General features: G+C 36.4%; 1 pseudogene; it reads left to right on the top strand.

The window, feature by feature from the left end:
* Positions 1 to 6707: 6707 nt before the first annotated feature.
* LOC148940980 (U5 spliceosomal RNA) lies at positions 6708 to 6798 on the top strand (annotated as a pseudogene).
* The last annotated feature ends 1069 nt before the right edge of the window (positions 6799 to 7867 follow it).

Raw genomic sequence — 7867 nt, 5'->3', positions numbered from 1 at the left:
CATCAAACAAGTTAAGTAATTGGGTTTTCCCCATGTTACATAGTACTTCAATGGTGACCCCATATTGAAGGCATATTTTTCCCCAAGGTCTTCCCCTGTTGAGAAACTAATTAGGTTTTCCCAAAATTGATCACAAAAACATGTTACGTAACTAGGGTTTTTCCCAAGGTCTCTGTTGACGAAAACATTTCTGGGTTTTCCCCTGTGACCTTGACCTCTGGGCTTAGGGACTTCGGACTCCCTAGCAGACGTGTATAGCGGCACGCAATATAGAAACCCATATATGGGAGAGAGGGGCGATACCGCACGGGGGCGACTCCGTACGTTTGACCTGTTGTCTAAAGTTTTTGAACTAAGCCTTTCAAAAAATTCACGCTAGATGCCCTTCATGTAACGCTCATTTGGCGCAAGTTTTAAATTTTGGAGAAAAAAGACAGCCGAGAAAAGAGGTAAGGAAGTTTTTATATGCTTGCTAGAAATCCTGACACATGTAGTATTTGTCAAATATTTTCTAAGTTTTTGTAGCTCTTGAGCCGTGAGTTAGCAGGATCAGACAAGGTATACCCCTGCTATTTGTATGGTAATTTTCATCAGTAAATGTCAGGCCGTTATCTACAAAAAAAAATATTTCAAAATGGCGTCAACATGGGGTAACTCCGGACACTTTTTTGGGGGTGATTCCGGACACTTTTCGTGGTGTCTGGTTTTGCCCTGTACTGACGGAAGTCTTTCATAAGTTGGAAAATGGAACTATGTGTAGCTCAAAGCAGAATATTGGTAAAATTGACTGTATTCCTGTTGTCTTATATAGAAACTGAAGTGATTTGTTTTGACTATCAAACTTTGTTTTCAACATTTACACTTAGACAAAAGTTACCCCTTGCCTTAAAGCCTAGCCTATTTAAACATAACTACTCTGTGTAACAATCTTTGTCTTGAATCAAAGTTGTCCAAGATTAAGTCTGCCTATTATTTAGATACTTTGTTCCAACTTTAAGATCCTGTGTTCACGATTTGACAGCATTTTCTATGATTTGGCTAAGCTTAACCTTTAATTTCTATCCGAAATTAAGGTGTACTTTTGACTGTCTATGTGTTTAAAATAGTCTCGACATGTCACTGTTTATGGCAAAAATATTCAAGCTAATCTTAATCGAATATTCTTCAATACTTTCTAACTGGTGTATGGTACCAATAAACCTTACCCCCCCCCACCCCTCCTTGTTTAAAATACATACTCTGAATTGTATACATTCAATGGATTATTGTCTTATATATTATAATGTTTAGCTTTATAATATATGTGATTGGAACTTATAATTAGACAGTGAAAATTCAAAAGTATTCATGTGAGATTTATATAAGCTTAGATTTACAGTACACCTTCACAGCTATGCAGATCAGTTTTTTCATTTTCACCCATCATATTTAAAAATAATACTTATTATTAAATGATTTACTATTATGTTGAACAATAAACATTTGTTCAATGCCTACTTATATCAGAAAGATAAACAGTAGCGTCTAAGGCTGTGTCCAAGGGGGTAGAGGGTTTGAAACCCCCCGAAATGTTTTTCCGACTTGTAGAAACGTAAGAAAAATGAATATAAACAAATGATTGATGTGGTTTTTTAAAGTTTTTTTGTTTAATGTTTTGTATTATAATGTAAAACTAAACATTACACTGCCTGCAGGCATCTTTCCATTCTATGCCTCAAAGCACACCTCAAAGCATGGCATGACCTGTGTTAATTTCCATGTTGTTCTCTTGAGGTTCTGACAATTATAATTTTCTTTTACAGATGGTTTGCACCTACATTCGAAAGGGGAGTGGTCCTCCTGATCAGGAATTAGTCAGGCGTGCTGTTATTCAATTTATACATGGGAAGTTGTCTTTCCGAGCAACAGCAGAAGAATTTTCCCTGAAGAAGAGTACCCTTGCCGATGCCGTGAAACGATACAAGGCAAAAATGCAAATTCGCAAGCAGAGTGGTGCTAGTGGTAGCAATTTTGACAATGACTTTGTTCTGTAGAGCACCTAAGTTTGTTTTTACTTCCAAACAAGAGAAAGAGCTTGCTGCATACCTCAAAAAATGCTCACTGCTTAACGATGGGTTGACTCCCTATGCAACAAGAAAGTTAGCCTACCGATGGACAATAACATTGAAGATAAAATTCCCATCAAGCTGGAAACTGAATGAGAGAGCAGGAGTGGATTGGCTAAGAGGTTTCATCAAGTGGAACGCCAGTTTGTCCATCAGAAAAGCCAAAAATACAAGCCAGGCTCGTGCTGCCAGCTTTAACGCCGTTGTAATTGGTGTCTTCTTTAGAAATCTTCAGGAGCTATATTGCAAGTATCATTTTCCTCCTGGTCGAATTTGGAACTGTGATGAAACAGGAGTACCCACAGTTGTTCAGGCCCCAAAGGTGATTGCTAAAAGGGGAGCAAAACAGGTGGCACAAACTGTGTCAGCAGAAATAGGGGAAAATACCACAATGCTATGCTTTGTATCTGCAATTGGTCAGACAATTCCACCAGTGTTTGTTTTTCCAAGAGTCAAAGCTCCAGAAAGGATGTATCGAGATGGACCACCAGGATGCATTGGCTTAGCCCATCCCAGTGGATGGATTACCTTGGAAAATTTTCCTTTGTTCCATGGAACACTTTCAAAAAGAGGTGAAACTCAGCAAAAAAGACTATTTTGCACTTGTTTGACAATCATGAAAGCCATATTTCAGTAGAATTAGTTTCCTTCTGTAAAGATAACGGCATCCACCTCCTAACCTTTCCTCACCATTGCTCTTATCGTCTCCAAACCCTTGATGTTTCAGTGTATGCACCATTGAAGCATGCAATCAGGGAGTCATTTGACAATTGGATGCAATTAAACCCTGGTCAGAGAATTTCAATACATGAAATAGCAAAATTGTGTAAGCATCCCTTTCTGGAAAAGCTGAATCCTCAAAACATCACAGCTGGTTTTGAGAAGGCAGGAATTTGGCCTTTAAATCCAAATGTGTTCACAGAAGTCAATTTTCTGCCAGCTGAGGTGACAAACCGCCCAGATCCAGCTGAACAGAATTCCCCAGAAACTTCCAATATGGATGATCCTCACCTATGTTTATTTTGTGATTCATATCCTGTCATGATGGGTCAACAGCAGTCAAACTTACCTACGGCAGTAACTCCTGAAAGCATCAGACCATATCCAAAGGCAAAAATGCAAGTGGGTCCGCGCAAAAACCGTAAAAAAGGTAAAAGTAGAATTCTGACAGAAACGCCAGAAAAAAGGGCACTAGAAGCAGAGACTGAGCTAAGGCTTGCTAAGAAAAAGAAGAAGTCACTAAAAAAGTCAAAGGTTTCACTCATGGCTGATAAAACTAGAGACAGCATTTCAGACATAGATATACAGCTCAATGACGAGTCAGATGACGAGTCTTTACATTGTGGAAGTATCAGTGAGTTTGAGACAGATGAAGAATTATCTTGTGGAAATTTTGTGCTTGTGAGGTTTACGGTTGGAAAGAAGCAAAACTCTGCTGTTTACTATGTTTAAAGATAGATTGTGTTAAAGATGTTGGTGAAATAGAAGAAATAAGTGGCAGGGTAGCAAAAATAAACTACCTGCGCAAGTCTGGTAGGAAGTTCATCTTCCCTGAATGTCGAGATTATGCAGTAACTGACTTTCAGGACATTATCATGAAGCTTCCTGCACTGGTTTCTGTAAGAGGAACTGGGTGAACAGCCAAAGCTCTTGTATTTGGCTGTGATTTGGCCTAATTTTCCATAAAATAAATTAAATGTTACATTTAACTTGTATATTATCTAAATTAAATGTTAATAATATCTTAAATACGTTATTACAAGCATTAAATAATGAATGTACGGAAATGCCCCATGTGTGTCGAAAGTCACCCCATGGTTGGGGTGACTTTTGGACACTTGAATAGGTCAAACATTTTTGGGTCTCAACAAGAAACAAATTGATGGATGTCATTGAAAAAAATCACCAAGAAAAGTGAATAATTGAGCTATCTATTCATGTAAAAAGGAAGTTTGTATCTTTAGAAATACGCTTTTGAGGGGTCAAAATCCTCAAAATGTACGGTTTCTCCCCTCTCTCCCCTACTACTAGAAAGATCACTGATGCGTCTTTATCTGTTTGTTTATTTTTTTTCCCAGGGGTGATCGTATCGATCCAGTAGTCCTAGAGTATCATGAGAGGGCTCATTCGAACGGAAATTAAAAGTTCTAGTGCTGTTTTTAAGTTACCAAAAAATTGGAGGGCAATTTGAACCCCTCCTACGCTAATTATTTTCCCAAAGTCACCTAATCAAAATTTTGAGATAGCTATTTTGTTCAACATATACGAAAATGTAATAAATATGTCTTTGAGGATGACTTAATCCCCCACAGCTCCTGAGGGATGGGCTGCAAGTTAAGAGCTTTGCCCATTGTTTACATATAGTATTGGTTATTGGGAAGTATACAGATGTTTTCAGGAGGGATTTTTTCGGTTGGAGGGAGTCAGAGAAGGGGGTTACGGGTGAGGATGTTTCTTTGGGGAAGGGACATTTCTATGAAGGGGGCACCGAGTAATATTAAACCAAAATGATCAGAAATTAAATAAAAAAACAAATTTTTTGAACTGAAAGTAAGGAGTAACAATAAAACTTGAAACGAAAAGAAATTATTACGTATATGAGGGGGTTCGCCACCTAGTCAATACCTGACTCTTTACGCTACAGTTTTTTTAGTACTTTCAAAATAGCCATCTATTCTAATTAACCAGGCTTTGTGATTCAGGGTTAGTGATTTGAACAACATTTGAACTTTAGAGTAAAGAGTGAGGTATTGACGAGGGGGCGAACTACCTAATATACGTAATATAAACATACGAATATAGAAGTTCCTTACGTAAGTTAATTCATAAGTTACGTCAGAACAAAATTTCAAGAAAGCTATTTAGCCAAAAGAAGTAAAATTAATATGCAAATTTTGTTTTAATTATTCATGTACGGTGACCCAAAATCAAAGTTGCATTAATTCAAAAATGTTCATAAATTAAATAAAAATTCCAATTGTTTTTAACCGAAAGTAAGGAGCGACCTTAAAACGTAAAACGAACAGAAATTATTCCGTATATGTAATTACTATTGTTTACACCTTTTGATGCTCACTGTCTCGCATTTGCAGGTAATTCTCATTGCCACTTATCCTTTAACCACATATTTCCTTGTTCTCACATTGGCATATCTTTCAACTGAGCATGTATTAGTTAGTCCGCTTTGTCTTAGACTAGTTTTGATTCGTGTCTTCGCTTATCTTCGAACCGTATGTTTCTTTGTTCTTTGCTTTTATTTTTGACTCGTTCTAACTGTTGCTGACGGATGTATTCTGACTCTATGCTTATTCTTTATTATTGTTTATCATTACTTTTAACATTTTTTATTTTCCCCTGACACCACCAACCCTATGAACAGCTATGTGTACAGTTACAATTAAGCTAAATTACTTGTTCCTAGTTTCTGTCTGACTCCAAGCTCCTTAATTGAATTTTTCAAACTAACAAAATTCACCCTGTCTGCTCGTATAATTTCGCTGTGATTCCAAAAACATTCAGAATGCGAAGTTTCAGTACGTTTTTCGATAACTTTTCACTCTGATTTCTTGCGTTTAGCATTCAGAAGCCGGAAGCGGATGCTTAGAAAAAAGGTGTCAGGGTATTATGTGTATACATTATGTTTATTGGGTTTGGACGGTAGAGTATACGTTCTACATACTTTTATTTTCAAGGATTGGTGATGAAGATATGGTGTGGGGTACCCACCCTATATGTAGCGAGTAGCAAGATTTCGCTCCCAAAAGTAGCGAGATTTCAAACATTATAGCCCAAATACCCGCCTCGCGGGTTCTTAGTAACTTGTCCCACGAAGCTGAAAATTTTACAGCCCAATTGGCCGAAAATAGCCCAACCTGGCAACACTGCGTGGACCACTGTCCAAACTCTGAAAAGTTTTGTCCTTTGGGCCTCTTTTAAATGTCACGTATTTATCAGTCGTAAGAAAAAAGCAGACAATTTGATATTGTTAAGACAATAATGGGACATGTAAAATCGATCAATGGGCCCTTTTGAAAAAATTCATTTTTTGACAAGCTTACATGTTTGAAATATTACGGAAGAGTTGTGCCTAAGATCCCAAGCATATGAGATACTTTGTAATTATTAAATACTTATTTTTAAATTGGACTAGGAATCGAATCAAATTGCTGAAATTTAGATTGAGTCACAAAGGCTAGTCTTAAAACTGAAATTCCCCTGGTCCCCCCACATTTCATCAAGTCAATTGCGTTGGCAACTTATCAAACTAAAAATTCCTTCACTACCGCAAAGCTTCTTGGAATATTTAAATAGGGGGACTTTGGCGACAGCCATTGATCGACCAGTCAGTTACATTACCATTATTTTCGAGCCTGAGTTCTGAATATTTATGTCATTTTCTGCGGATGTAGTTTTTGTACCATATCATTAAAGTTGCTTATGAATTGCTGCTCATTGAATATATTTTTCTCATCATATGATTTTTATGCCCGTATTTACTTGATTGAACATTGAATTCCTTATTGCTTCCGAACCTTATTAAAAAACCGATAAGGATTTACTAGAATTTATTTTTATATACTTAAGTCAACTATAGCAATTTTCATGCTCTGGCCTCTCCTCATATCGAATTAAGCTTTCCCATTTTACTAAAGATTACCGCGGGAAGGGGCACTTGATGAGTCTTAACACAAACAAATAAGTAGAACAACAGGCAAATTTTTTACAAGACAGTGGAACGCAACTTTAAATGAATATTTCGACCCTATATCCAAGGGCCGTCCTCAGCAAAACAGACGACGAGAATAAAAACACTATAAAAGAAACTTACATTAAAATTCAATAATTAAAATTGTTTTAAAAAATGTTTTAAAACAGCCCTAATATCATTACTCCACGGAAGTTCAACCAGGACTGGTACTCCAAACGAAATGGACAGAGAAACAATTCATTCAGATGGAATTAAAATACTTACAGACAAGCTTTTAAAGCTAATCTCGCCTTCTTGGCAGCCAGCCTAGAAGGTCTATTCGTAATAGGTTGAGTGGAGTTATTTACAGGTTTTTTAATATAATTAGTCAAATCATTTTTAATTAAATTTGTGTATAGGGCATTAAGCGAATGTTCTCCAAAATCTCTATTCAAAGAAATATTACTATTTATTTTGATTTTAATTTCAATTGCCTCTCGAACAACCTGTTTTATGCCTAAATCATTGCTAATAAGGCAAGTTTCTTCAAAAAGCATTTTATGACTAGGGTTATCAAATATGTGACTGCTCAAAGCAGAATCAAAGGAAATATTTGTACTATTAGAATTTAAAGCTTTAGTTATGTCATCTTTGTGTTGTTGCAGGCGTTTTTCTAAATTTTTATGGGTTCTACCAACATAAAAATTGCCACAGTCACATGGTATTTGATAAACCCCTCTCTGGCGAGTAACTGGGGTTATATCTTTACCAGAATTTAAGAAATTCATGATTTTAAAATTATTTGTAAATACGACATAAAAATTATTTTGTTTGCAAACTTTTTTTAAACGTGTAGTGACTTTTGGAATATATGGAAGGTAAATTATATTTGAGGGCTTGACGGGAACTTCACATTGTAAAAGACTCTTGATTTTACGGGAGTGTCTTGCCAATCTTCGGCTAATTGCATTGTTAATAAAGACAATAGGATAACCTTTTCCAAAAAGTATGTCTCTAATAAAATTTAGTTCATCTGTGATGTAAGATTCAGAGCAAATGTTTAGGGCACGGTCAA

This window comes from Artemia sp. Qi Xiang Cuo, chromosome 19, assembly GCF_049724085.1.
Source record: "Artemia sp. Qi Xiang Cuo chromosome 19, ASM4972408v1, whole genome shotgun sequence".
Classification (NCBI taxonomy): domain Eukaryota; kingdom Metazoa; phylum Arthropoda; class Branchiopoda; order Anostraca; family Artemiidae; genus Artemia; species Artemia sp. Qi Xiang Cuo.
Note: the sequence above shows the minus strand (reverse complement) of the source record. Positions and strands in the feature narration are given on the sequence as shown.